At 42.4% G+C, this 14,537-nt stretch overlaps 1 protein-coding gene across 2 annotated transcripts in view; it reads right to left on the bottom strand.

The window, feature by feature from the left end:
- The window catches only part of SH3RF1 (SH3 domain containing ring finger 1), an 83,383-nt gene extending 82,507 nt beyond the window's left edge, over positions 1-876 (bottom strand). The window contains exon 1 of one of the 2 annotated variants that reach the window (XM_064710689.1): positions 784-876. The gene's annotated coding sequence lies outside the window, so the exon portion shown is untranslated. Of the gene's footprint in view, positions 1-446; positions 532-783 lie in introns of those variants that run through there. The other variant, XM_064710690.1, reaches the window with a different exon arrangement.
- Between the last annotated feature and the right edge of the window lie 13,661 nt (positions 877-14,537).

Here is a 14,537-nt window from a genome sequence, read left to right as displayed (position 1 = left end):
AAACAGCCTCCAGCTCGCAGGGTTTTAAGCTCACCGCAAGCACTGACAAGAGGGTTCATTACAGTGCCGCCTTAAAGAAGCGCTTCAAAAACTATCGCGAAGTGATTTACAGCAGGAAGTGCTACTGCCATATCGTTAGGACAACACGAGCGCTGCGTATGCAGCCACAGAGGCAGGGGCGAGACCCCGGCCAGCTCCAGCCTATGTAGCGACGGGGTGGCAAAGGGAGAGGGGAAAAAAAAAAAAAACCAAACACCACTAAAGAGCCCCCCTAAAAAAAAACAACATTCTGCGAGAAGTCACACCAGGATGCTTCGCGGGCAGAAAAAGGCTCGCTGACCTCGGCAGTGCCCAGCGCCGGGCGAAGTTGAGCGCCTCCCGCCAGCCCCCGCAGCCGCCTGCGGGAGCGGCGCCCCCGGCTCCCCAGGCGCCCGTCCCGCACCTACCTGCTCTCGGGCTCCGCGCCCGGACCGCCTCCCCGATCCACTGCTTTATATTCCCCTGCTCCCCGGGGGAACAGCGACCCGCAGGCGGGCGCACACCGCGGCGGCGGTGCGCAGGGGTCCCTGCGGGGACACGGGGCGAGCGGGGACGGCTCCCCGGGAGGCGGGGGCGGGCGGGGGGCACGGCGCTGTCACCCCGCCCCAAGGCGCTGGGCACAGGGAGGGAGCGGTCGGGCCCGCGGCCCCTCCGCCGCACCGCGCCGAGTCGCCCCTCGGGGAGCGCAGGGGTCCCGGGGGAGCTCGAGCGCCGCCCCCTCCCCGTCCCTCACCCGGCTCTCACCGTGTGGCCGCGCCGCCCCCGCTTTGTTCCCGTGAGGAGCCGCCGCCGCCGCCGGCCCCGGCGCTGCCTCTCCCGCCGCGGCAGCGCCGAGACTCCCGTGCCCTCCCCGCCCGGCCGCGCAGGGGCCGCTGACGCGAGGCGCGGCACCGCCCCGCCCGGCACCGCCCCGCCGAGGGGCCGCGGGCAGGGAGCGGGGGCGGGCCCGGCGGGTGCCCAGCGGCAGCACCGCCCCTCGCGGGCGGGGACGGGGCGCGGAGCCGCCTCGTCCTCCCCGCCATCCGCACCTCGCTGGGTGCCTCGGGCAGCGGCTGGGGCGGTGGGAGGGCGCAGGCGGCTTCCCGGGACGGCAGGAGCAGGCGCTTCCCCCTGCCTGTGCCTTGGGGGCAGCCCGGACGGGCACCTGGGGCTACCACCCGTCTGCCTGGGGGCGGCGGCGGCGAAGGAGGAAGAGGGACGGAGGGAGGGAACGAGGGTGGGTGATCGCTCGCTCGCTCCTTGCAGGGCTGCCCGCGCTCGCTGTCTGTGGTGAGTCGTACCCGGAGCTCCGGCCTGCGGCTGCCAGGCCCCACAGAAGGAGGAGCCGCGGTGCCCGAAGCCCGTGGCGGCCCGCCCGAGGAGGCTCCTCAGGCAGGGCGGGCTTGTGTGGGGCGGGAGACCCTCCCTGAGCCTCCCCCGGCGGTGCGGCCGCAGCTCCCGGCGCCTCGGGGGGGACGCGGTGAGGCCGCGTGGTTCCCGCTCCGGGGCCGCCGTGCTGGGCACGGGCCGGGAACGAGACCGGGCTGCCGGGTCACGTCCATCGCTGCCCTCGGGTGCGGCTCCTCTCCCTCGGGCCCTTGCAGCACGCTTGTGGTGAGGTCATGGGCATGGTCAGTGCTGGACTTGGCAGCGCTGGATTAACACTTGGACTCGCTGATCTTGAAGGTCTGTTCCAAACTAGACGGTTTTGTGATAGGACTGCTTAATTAAATAAATGATGCCAGAAAATTGCTGAGTGCCTCTCTTCACACACTCCCCCCACACACACAACCACACACCTCTGTATTCAGGATATGATGCACTAGCTTGTGGGGTGTTTTGTGTGAGATACTTCTCTGCAAGACTGTGGGAATGAAGGAGGAAGTAAACCCTAAGATATATACAAATTAGCATAAATCAAAAAGAAGTTAAAGCCTGTTCTTTTTAAATGAAATGCGACCCCTTGTCTATGGGTGATGAAAAAGTAGACGAATGTTTAAGTTCCAGGTATCATGCCAACTGCAACTCAAAAAAGAAAGCAATCCAAAAGTTTGTGTGTAGCTCTAGCTTTCAAGTTGACCCTAAGAAATGGTGTGAAACTGTCAGGGGAGGTTTAGGTTGGATATTAGAGAAAATTTCTTCACCCAGAGGGTGGTTGGGCATTGGAACAGGGTTCCCAGGGAAGTTGTCACAGCAAAAGACTGACAGAGCTCAAGAAGCATTTGGATAAGGCTCTCAGGCATGTGCTGTGGTTCTTGGGGCTGTCCCGTGCAGGGTCAGGAGCTGAACTTGATGATCCTTGTGGGTCCCTTTCAATTCAGGATATTCTATAACTTTAAATTTGCAGTCATCCTTACTTGAATTCTGCGTGTATATGTAAAAACGCTGCTGCTTTTTTTTTTTTCTTTTCCTTTTTCACGCATGGATTGTGTAGGTTTGGATAAGCTGATAGTGTGACAGTCTTTTCTGTCTTACTTCCTGGATATGCTAACTTGATTGTTTCCAATGGTAATGATATTCTCTGATTATTAGGATTTCCAAGTAAGTACTCATCACACTTCATCTCTAATATTTTATTTTATTTTTCAGTTGTAGTAGTGGAAATATTGAAGCTGCTAAATATGTACAGTTCATTAAGAAATAAGGTTTCCTCCCCCATGAATTCTGGAGTTTAGGAAAACTGATACAGATGGGTTTCTGGTCTATGTCTGTGCTTTCCAGAGAGTATTGTAACATAAATAGAAGGGTATAAACATCTGATACATAAGAATATTCCTGTGTCTCATAGTATTCCTCTATCTTGCCATGTCAGTGCTGTCACTACAGAAAAAAGAATAATCAGCACATTTGAAACAGAGACTTGTTGAATCTAAACCAAGTCTCATCTCACAATTGGATTTCACTTTTGGACTTAGCTTCTTCAAAAGATCTCATAATTTGCCAGCCTTTCTAGCATAGTTTTGTAAGCAAGGCAATTACTGTTGTTTAAACTTAGTTTGCTGCCTAAGGAATGTAAAATATCTATTAAAATAGTAAAGGAATTTACAACACAAGTGGTGCACCAGGGAAGCAAGATGAAAGTTCAGGGAAGCAGGATAAAAAGATTGCCCCTTTATCAGGGCTGGTCTTTGTTTTATGTAAAGTCTGTAAAATACTAAACACATTGTGGAATACAAACCAAAGCAGTAAACACTCTTAAGAGTATCAGGTAAATATGTTACTTCCTGAGCAGTAGCTGTAGTTAATTTTCAAACAATTATCATCCATGTAAAAAATGTGTGGGTGTGTGCAGATGTCTGCCACTGCCCTCTTACGCATGAAGTGTTTGACTCAGCCTGGAATACTCTGGTGCAGCACTGAGAGGAACAGAATTGCTGATACACTGAAGAATTTATTCTTTTTTGCTACCAACTGTAAGCAGGGAATTGCACTCTTCAGACATCTTTACATGAGGAGGCCTCATTTCTTGAAATTGTCCCATCCTTATGCACAGTTCATTAGTTTCTTACACAACTTTTATTGAGTACATGATGCAAAGGGCAGAAATCCCTTAAAAACACAGATCTGAAAGATGAGGCCCTCCAGTTACTCAACCACCTAGATTTCTACAATTATAATGTCTATTAATATTTGTTTGTATTTTACACGTTTTTGGTGTAATGAATTGTACTTTTGTCACTGGGTTTCAGGCACTTTTTTTTTTCCTCCAATGTATGTTGTTTCTTTTCACCTGGAAGCTGTTGAGTAAAGGAAGAAGCAAAGAACAATAGGAAGAACAGCAAAAGATAATGTCAGTAGCAGAAAGAACTGGTAACACCATTTTCTTTCCTTTTTTCTGTGTCTGCATCCTTTGTGCAGCAAACCCACTGTGGTCTCTGCACTCCTCTTTCACCAATACCTTCTTTTTCCTCTCTGGGCTGAACAACCTAAAGCCTCTCCCCATGTCTTCAGCCCACTCTGCTGAAACGGTCACACTTTCTATTTTAACTGACCCTTACTGCATTAATTCCTGTTTCTGGCACATTTCCAAGTACCCTTAGTTTTCCTCTGTCTTTAAAATGTGAGACAATCTATACTGTTCCTGGCTTTGACCAGCACTGGTTAATTGATAAGTTGGCAGCTTACAAGAAGAGAGAACAACATCTGCTGCACCCTTTGCTGTATGAGGGACATTCAATATTAGATTAATTTTTATATGACCACTGTTTTCTATGAAACCTCTAGAACCTCAGACTCTTTCCAGATATTCCATCAGGTTTTGCCAATGAATTATTGGGAAGAGGGGCTAGAAGATGCACTCTATAGTTATCTGCATCTAGTTTCTTAGGAAATTTAATGGATAAGTTATATGGTATATTTCAGAATTGCACAGTTTTCAACATGCAAATCTTAAAGACATTTGGCAACTAATGCCCTAAATACACTAACACACTACAGAACAATATAATATCCAGTCTTCCTTCTAATCCTACAAAATGTCCCTGAAGATTGTTACCCTTGACAGTAGGGATAATCCATGTGCCTGAAAAAGTCATGTTAGCACTATATATATTTAGAGTAATAAAACAAAACTGAGTGCCATGTAGAGAAATGCAGGCCTGCAAGAATAAACATATGAAGGCATAATTAATTTATTTGTGAATTCCATCCTGAAAGTCTTCAGATAACTGCAAAAGGCTCACATAATAAGACTCATGGAAAAGATGTGTTATGTCCTATCAGAAAGAGAACGCAACAGTGTCTTGTGGCAGTCATAGTCTGAATAATTTAATTTGTAGGTTCATAAGCATCTTTTTGTTTTGAGCTACATTTTTGTACTAAAATATTTTTAAAGCTTTTTTTTTTTGTTAATTTAGTCAGAAAAGATCATGTTTTTTCATTTGTAATGTCCACATTAGCCTGTCTTTCCCGTGCAGTTTAGATCTCAGGCACAGACTAAAAAGGTTAATCTTATTTCTTTGTAAAATGACCCCTGGAGGTATGGTGGCCATCGCCTTTCAAAGGCCATGCAAAATTCCCCCTGCCATCCCTTTAGTGAAAGTTTGCTGCTGATGGCCACACTGATCTTGCTGGCTTTACATTGGCAAGTACAGCACATCATGAAGGGCTGCCCATGGCCAACTTTCGTCAGTCTCCAGTGGAAATGAGCAAAGATGTTCTTCGATGGCTTCATTCCTTTTCCATCAAAGAGCTGATTTATTTTATTGTAGTTTGTTAGTGGTTTTGTTTTCAAGTTCTTCAGGGAGGTAAGGGGGGTTACCATTTGTTTTTACTTTGCTGTCTTGGTTTTTTGTTTTTTGTTTTTGTTTCTTTTCAGTTAGTAACAGCTTTAAATTATCTAGCTCAGTTACTGTTGGCAACAATTCTAGCAGCAAGGACCTCAGCATGGTTGATACTTGTCCAGTTGATTTGCTGGCAAACTGAGTTTTGGGCTATCCTTAATGCACTTTCTGGGTTGGGAACTAGTTTTAACTACAACAATGACAAACGTACTTCTAAGGCTTTTGCATCCTGCCAGAAGAATCTCTGCTGTTTTGGTATTTGTGAGGAGTTGGGAGAAATGAGTTGAAAAACTAGAAGGCCAAATGTACCAATAGTACATTTTTTATGCTGTGTTCTAGGCCTCCAGCTTTCTGGAGAACAGTATCATTTGTGCATTCATGTTGCAAAGCAGTTCTCCCTGATAAGGTGAACCTGGCATTGTAACTTTGTACATATTGCTGCTATTGCAATAACTTAATTTGAGCCACAGGGAGGAAATGTGCAATACAAAAAGTGTCTGTGGCATTAAAAAATAAACATGTTACAACTACTCAGTATTTGGGTGAGCTTCTTGTTACAGGACATTCCCACCAGGTTAGTCACAGGAAAATGCTGGGTTTGTGGGTGCTTATGATCCCCATAACCTAGCTGCATCATTCAGTGCTGTACCTTGTAGAAATGCAATAAGGTGTTGGGTTATGTAGTTGGTCAAGGACTTGATTTAAATGTTCATTATGCTAATGGGAACATTGTGCCTGTGTCTCATTAACCAGTAAGCTTGAATTTGCCCTTACTACAAATAAGGTTAAAGGAAAAACAAAGGAGAATGCATGTTTGAAGAAATCAAGCCAGATGGTACAACTGTGAAGATTTTAGAAGAGGAGCAGAAATGTTAGAATACATTCTTAATAAGTTTATTCCAAAATCAGAATATCTTTTCCCTTCCTTGCATACAGCTGAAAAACTACAGACCCAATCTGTGAGGCTGCAGAAATGATTCCAACACTTCTTTGCCCCTCTGGAATTAGCGCTCTCTCCACAGGGGAGATTCTGGTGGGGACAGAGCATACCAGATTATGTGTTCAGTTCTGCTCTTGGTATCTCCCAGCCCCATTAAGGTCTGGTGTCCCACAGATTTGTAAGTGATTCAGAATGTAGTGTTAGAATTATTGACTGCCCTAGACATTTTGGAATGCTTACATGCTGTTTTAATAGTTTGCTATATTGTTAGCAAATTGTAAGCTATTAAAAAGCTATTAGTACTTTCCCCACTTGCAAGGGCTGCATTCCAGTCACAGGATAAAGCTCTTTCATATGAACAGTAAACCACTAAACATATAAATATTGAATTAATATTATCATGTTACGGACTCTAGACTGAGATGAGGCAGAACTGCAATAAACCACTTCCAGTGATAGTGAGCTAGAATGACTAAAGTCCAGTTTTATCTTTGAGGAACACTGTGACAAGTGTTTGGAGGTTTGGACACCCAAATGTGTTCAAACACACAGATGAGATGAGTTGCAAGGCCCAAATAATTCTTCTTTTTAAATATGCAAAAATATCAAGGAGGATATTCAACATTCATCAAAGTTTACTTAGTCTTCAGTACCACACCTCATTACCAAAGTGTCTGAAAGAAATCAAATGTCTGGAGACTGGATACTTGGCACATGTATCTTTTGACCAAAAAAAAAAATTAAAAAATATTAAAATTTGCAATTTTAGATAGGAGAAAAAATTGCTGAGGAGATTCAGTGGCACTTTTGCATCTGGGCTGCAGAGAGAAGCAGGTTTTGGGTTTTAGGAGATGATCCGTCATGTCAGGTCTACAATTCCTAGATTCTGCCTTTTTTTATACTTTGTACTTCTAGAAATACACTACAGCTTCACTCTCTCAAGTGCTGTGAGACGACAAAGCTAGTCAGTGAGTTTCACATCCAGGGAAGAATTCACAATACTGTGCTATTTTATCTGGAGGGGTCCTTCAGTCAAATTAACCCTTCAAGTTCAAACATCCATGGCCAAATCCTTGGGGTGCCTCCAGTCAGTAACAGGGTGGAACCTCAGATGTATTCACACTTTCTCACCAAATAAATCCTTACAGCATATTAAGCATTCTTTTCAGTCTTTCTAGATGAGAAATTTTCATGTCCACTCAGAGCACAGACTCTACTGCAAGGTGATGTAGAGGATTTTATTTCTCCTTTGGGTAACTGCATGACAACATAATGAAAATTCAGAACTTTCTGCAGGCCTTAGGAAACACCTTATCCTGAGTGTCTTATTCCAAGAGAAGATATTGGAAGTGCATTTACAGAGGCTTAACTCTTTAAAACCACTTTTGCTTTTGTGAAAGCTAAAGTGTGACAAATGTGTAGCAATAATGTATCTGTAGTGTGGTTCCTGTCGTTTTATGATGAGTCCTGCAGTTCCTCCTACTGTCCAAATCAGTCAATCTGTTGAAAAGCACCATAATCTCTTCACCTGCATCTCTTCTGCAGAGAGAGTTGGTTTGGATTTTGTCCCAGGAGAGTCTGTAACTGTTTCACTCTCAGACCTAGGAGCAGGGACTGGTAAGATGCTCCAGGATAAATATGTGATATCTCTCCATGTCACATGGATTCATGGATTCATGAATTTCATTAAATTCATGTGTTTTTATAGCAAAATCTACAAGAAGCTTAAATTCTAAGCTATTTTAGAATTTCAAGTGCTGCAACAGTTTGATAGTTTGCAAAAAAAAAAAAAAAAAGAAAAAAAAAGTTGTCATGTTAGCTCTTAAAAGAATGCACAGCTAGCTTTTTTTCAGAGAGATTTATTTCCCTAAAATAGCATTTTTTTACAAAAAGCGCCTGCTGGGCAGAACTATGTGACAGGCAAGTAGGATTATCAGCATGTTTACTTTTCAAACATCTCTGCCACACTTGAACAGTTCTGCTGCGGTGTCATACATAAGTGATGAGATAGATTGTGTAAGAGTTTGTGTACTAGGATATAAAAAATTTAAATATGTTACAGCATTTAAAGTGCACAACCATTTTAATTCCAAACTAGTCAAAGCAGTATCCTTATACCAAGGGAAAGCATTTTCCTTGACTTCAGTGTCCCTTTTTGGAATGTACCCTCAGCTCCAAGGAAAGTTGCAGCCCATTAGCACAAATTAGGCCTCTTGGCTGTCTGAAAGGTTCAGAAGGTCCTTTTCAGCTTTGGTTCTCTGCATTTTCTGGTACACTTGTGAAAGGATGTAGGCAGAGGTTTGGATGTGATCTGTGTACCAGCCATGCACCATGCTTTTGTCTGTGATATCTTGGAAGCAAAAACCAAGGATTTATGATGTAGCTTGACTATGAAGGAAAGTTTTTAATTACATTGGGATGAAAGTAAGGGAATAATGGGAAAAGTTCCCTAGTGATTTTTTTGCAGAATCACTATCATTCTGCTACCACAGTTCTTTATAAACAGAGAAGTGTAGGAAAAAGGACCCCAAACTATCTTTGTTCAAAATAAGATTAAGGAAGTGAGATAAATTTATGGAGTATTCATGGCACTACTTTGGATTCCTTTCATAAAGCTTGAGACTTGGCTTCTAAGTCAATAAGGACATTGAGACACAAAATGAATTCTCTGAGGCTGCTAGCGCTACAAGGCTATATAATCACTCTGGGATTGCCAAAGATTTATCTTTTTTTTTTTTTTAAGATTTGTGTCACTTTCACTCCCACACATCTGGCAAGAGAACTCTGCACTGGCTTAGCTGAAAAATCTTATCTCATAGATCATTACTAGCAATAAATTCCAGCCTTTGTGCTTACTTATATTGTCCCACAGCCTGGAGTCACTGATTTTGTAGAACTAGGAATGTGGGCTGTAAAATATTTACTCACTAGCATGCCCCCACCACCAAAAGAAACTCCAATCCCAAAAAAACCACGTCATGCCTCAAAACCAAGCCTCAAGCTCTTTCATTGTGAAGTCAGCTTTGAAAATGTAAATCACATGAAACTGGCTCTTGGGGCCAAAGAAAACAGGCAGCTGGATTCCATCCCCCAGCTAAGAATCAGCCCTTAAATACCTCTTAAAAAGACACTTTATATGAACTATAGTCAAATTCATTTTCGAGTAATGTTTTCCCACGTGTCCCAGAAAATGCAACCAGCAACCCTGTGTGTGGATGGATTGGAGCACTGACAATGGGTAAGTGTGCCAAAAACCTGCAAACTGCTAATGCAGTTCTACCAGAATTCTTCTCTAAGGTCACACCTGTGCTAAAAAACTGATGTCTTTTTAATCCACATCATAGTCTTTACATATAGCTGAGGCAGCTGTGCTCTAAAGAACTGTCAGCAAATGGCATGTACTAGGTCTTTCACTGCATACTAGTTCATATTGGTGAGCATTTTTTCTGCTATTGTCTCCTGGAAGCATTCTTATTTATGGGATTTATTGTGCTGATCCTCTTCTATATGACAGGCATGGAGAACATGAAGGCACAGTTACCTCATACATGGAAGACTTGGCAACTTGTGGCAAAAAAGACTGGAAAGATTAGAGAAGGTAAGGCAAATGAGGCAAGGATTGGCACAGATGTATTTATCTCTACAGGCTCAATTAAAAAATATGCTGGGGAGGAAGCAAAGGAACAATTCCAAGTACTAAACTACAGATCTCCTGTTTAGCAACCTGTCTCCTGGACTAGAATTAATCCTACTATTAATCCTACTATTAACAAGCAGGATCAGAGTTAATAATGATCAGCAAGTGTTACTGGGCAGCAAATGTATTCTCTGGGTGTGGGGGAGTATGATATGGAGACACTTGAGGTACAACATACTCTCATGTCTCTCTATTTCAGATTTCAGAGGAAAAAGTGGCATCTGGCTTATAATAAAGCCAGAGTATTTTCCAAGAGTCACAACAATCATTCTTGAGTAGCTTACCCCAGCAAAAACACTGCAGAATAACCAATCAGCTTATAATGAACATGAAATGTCTTCCCCTTTGTTTTGATAGGACAAATTAATGTTTTGACTCTAGGTAGTGTTGCATAACATGAAATGTATTAGTTTTAACCAATATACCAGCACAAAACAGAATAAGTTGTAACTTAATTTTTGGCATTGTTATTTTCAGTTTCCCCAGTGACTATTAGTGAGTGCCTGGAAGAGTTTTTTAATCAGTCCTGATACACATTCACATACCCAGCCATCAAGATTGAGGTTAGTGCATTATAGCTGCTCTGGGAACCTTAACTCACTTGCATTGACTTTAGGAGGTTTAAGTCAGAAGCAATACTATTTTAATGCCAATTTTTGTATTTACTTGGCAAATACCCTTGTCAATTTAAAGTGTCCCATGGGAGGTGTCAAGAGGTCATTGAAATTCTCCTGGGCAAAGGAGGGAGAGTGGCTGAAACCATGGCCTCCATGCTGCCTCCTTCAGTATTTTTCTTCATGTCAGTGCTGTACTCGGCACTTTCCCCCCTGCTTCCATTGGAAGAGGGAGTGAGCAAATGTAAAAATGTTAGTGAGAAATGGAGACAAAAAACATAGAAAAGGCCTCCCTGCTGTTTTATTTGGCTACTTCTAGGCCTCAGTAACAGTAAACTTAGCCACAGAAAATTAGTATAGAATATATTGTCTAGTATGCACAAGAACTCCCAGATGCTTTCAGTGCATTTTTTTCCCCAATTCATTCTATTATTCTACAGTCTTCTGGCCAAAGATCACAAAGCCTTCTGACCTCTCTGTTATCCTATGGCAAGAAAATACAGTTCCCTAAGGCTGCAAAAGCATCAAGATTTCCAGAAATGAGGTACCTGCAATTTCCATGACCATCAGCGTAGCTGTGAGCAGCATATTCTTCAGATACCACTAAGAACGGTAAAATGCAGAATGGAGAGATAGGGGACACCCCACATCTTACAGACTTGCCAGTGTTCTGAATCTCAGCTGAAAATACCTGTGTTGAAGTGTCATAGATAGCTTTATTAAAGCTAGTGACTCTAGAAACTGATCTGACCTGTGTCTTACCTTGGATTATTGTGATCCTCTGAAAACCCCCTATGGTTTATTGTGTGAAAAGCCATGAAATTACACAATTAGTAAATTATTTCAGTTACACATTTCTCACCTTTTTATCTGCTGTAAGGTAGAATAAAACATTTGTGGGGATTTTGCCAGCAAGTGAAACCAAAATAGTGCTAAGTAAATACATTACAACTTGATTAATGCAAGATAAACACTATAGGCTACACAGCTTTAGCTCCTCAGCAGGCCTATTTCACATTGTATGTTCATACATAAATTTCTTTTACTAACACTGCACAAGCAGTCTGGCACCATCCTTGACAGATGAGCTTTAGGAACTGTTACAAAGTGGTTTAAGTTATAGCTCCATCTGTTATATCCCATCCTTCTGATGGAGATTGTGTTCACTGTGGCAGAATGAGCAGAATGGAAGAAGTGTTCATATCCTCACCAACTGCAGCTCCGAGTCTGGTGCCTTGGCTCACGCCCATCTTCTCAGCAGTTTCATCAATGACGCTCTGCTTCGTGCCCAACTATGAGGGTGGGCGAACATTTCCTTCTGCTGGGCCTGATAATCATCAGCAGAGGGAAAGAACAGACTATGCTGAACTGGAGAAGCTTAACAAATCACAGTGGGATCTGACTCAAGCTTTCTTTAATTTTACTGGGAGGAAGGAGGCCTTATATAGCACTCATCCACACTTCACTATTGTTATGTACAGTGAGATACTGGGGGTTTGTGGTGGAAAGTCTGCCCATTATGGATTTGAGCAAAAGAGTTACTAGAGTATCACTGCTTGGTTAACAAAGGTTGTGGGCCAGGACTGAACTGTGCTTCCTTTTCCACCTGGCAGTGTTTGACCTCATGGTCTGTGAAGTGAGAATTTGCTGAAGTTTCTGGACAAAGAGGATTGTCCAATGTAGAGAAGGCAATAGTGGTCATCTGAGGAAAGGTGACAAAGCAGTATTAAGTGAATACAGTGAGTTAGGTTACTCAGGTCACTGTGATCATTAACTAATGTACTAAAGGCCACAGTGGAACTGGATACAGAGGTTAGTGTAATCGAGATTTTCCACAGCTGGAAAAAAAGTGCTATATTACTAAGTTAAATATCTATTGAAATAATTCTCATAAATGTAACAATAAATACAGGTTTACTAAATAAGGCTTTAAACTACTGACTATTAAAAAAAGTATACTCATATTTCTAATAATTAAAAGACATAAAAGTATGCCAAATGTTATGTCCAAATATATGCTTTTGAGCTCAACTGCCATAGACTTAATCTTTTAGGTTCCTCTTAAAATGTTTAAAGAAGAGGATTAAAATACTCCAAATGGCTCTGTAAGTTATCAAAATTAAGGTCAGTGGGAAAGGCTCAATTCAATGTGCTATAATTATGGCAGATTATTGCATTTTATTTCTATCTTTCAGACATCTTTATCAAGAATTGTTACAGATTCCCAGAATAACAGATTGGAAAAGACCTCTTGAGATCATAGACTCCAACCTTTAACTGAATATCACCATGTCAGCTAGGCCATGGCAGTAACTGTCATGTCCAGTCTTCTCTTAAACACTTCCTTACAAAGAAAGAAACAGAATTTAGAGGAAATATAACAGCAACAGCAGTTTATAAAAATCAGTTTTAAGGGGGGCTCAAGTCAGTAGAGCTCCACAATAGACAGAGCTGTGTTTCATCATTAATGCACCTCAGGTTTTCTGCCCTTTCTCTATCCACACCAAATCAATCCCTTCAGAAAAAGGCTACATACCTTAGTTTTACAAAACTTCTCTGACAGCATTCAGAATAATTGTAGCAGCAATAAAACAAACAACAATAAGAACATTTGACTGCTGATGGGGAAGGCAATAGGAGGAAATTATGGCATCCCTGAAGTATTGCTTGAGATTTAAAATTTTTCAAGAGAGATAGAGCCACAGTCTTTTAGCCTACAATTTGAATTTAGGGAAGTTTTATTCTACATAAAGAACACAGCCAAAATGCATACTTCATCCTTTCCCCTAGGGGAGACATTACTGTCAGGACTGTGTGCAGGATACAGCAAAAGTTAGGGAATGTCAAAGACCCAATTGGTTCTCTTCTCCTCAGAGCATGTCTGCATCAGCTCAAGCCACAGTCCTATTTAAACCTGAAATGTATTTTTTCCTGGCTGACTTCAGTCCCTAAGGGAACATCCATCAGCCAAGCAGAAGTGAATCACGCAACGCCCCAGCCTCGCACTTGATACAGCCAACCTCAGGGATGACTTGGGAAAGAACTGTCACAGCCATCCTGAAACTAAGCAAATGCTGGAGTATTCCCACTCTGCAACCTGCCCATGGCTTTGGCTTGTGTTGTGCAGCTCATTGAAAAAACTCTCCAAGTCTCTGGCTCTGTGAATTCTCTAAACTGTATTGTTAAAAAGAGAGTGAATGGAATTGGCAAAATCCCATCTTCATTTAAAAACGTCTTGGAAATAAAATCTTGAACACTACACCACATCAGAGATGCTCAAGGCAAGCAATTTAGGAGCAGCAGCTGAACTCATACATATAAACACACACACACACACACGCACATATATATATACACACACATATACGTATATATATGTGTCTCACAAGTAACTGCAAATTAATATATCTTTGTGGAAGCAGCTCAATTAAGGCTTTAGTTGATGAAGAAGTGTTTTCAAGACTCTTGCACAAGCCAACCATTCTAAGTGCTACAATTTGAATTGATGAACTCATCAGCTCAGCTGGAAAACATATCAATTTGAAAATGCATTTGAAGTGCAAATTGCATTAACACACAAATTTAATTTACAGGAAGCTCTTTATGGATTTTAAAACTACTACTTAAACTACACAAATTGCTCCATTTAAACTGCTATGACAAAAATGGCAAAAAAATGTTTTAGGAATGGTAACCATTGATTTCTATTTCACGCTAAATTTGAGTCTCCATGGTTCATGAATGAACAAATGGTAAAATAAGACTTGAGAAAGCACACAGTTATTTGAAAAAAAAAACATTTAAAAGGATTAAAAAGTTAAATTTCTATATTTGTCTTTGGTTTATCACAGCTAATAAAATTATGTAGAGTGCAGCCTTATTTGAGCTTTGATGTGGTACTTTTAGTGGAGACAGAAGTCAAATCAGTAATTTAGTCAGCGCATGCTTCTGCCCCAGCCTCTGGCAAAGGGGAAGATTATACTGAG

Source organism: Zonotrichia leucophrys, chromosome 4 (assembly GCF_028769735.1).
Source record: "Zonotrichia leucophrys gambelii isolate GWCS_2022_RI chromosome 4, RI_Zleu_2.0, whole genome shotgun sequence".
In the NCBI taxonomy this organism is placed as follows: Eukaryota; Metazoa; Chordata; class Aves; order Passeriformes; family Passerellidae; genus Zonotrichia; species Zonotrichia leucophrys.
Note: the sequence above shows the minus strand (reverse complement) of the source record. Positions and strands in the feature narration are given on the sequence as shown.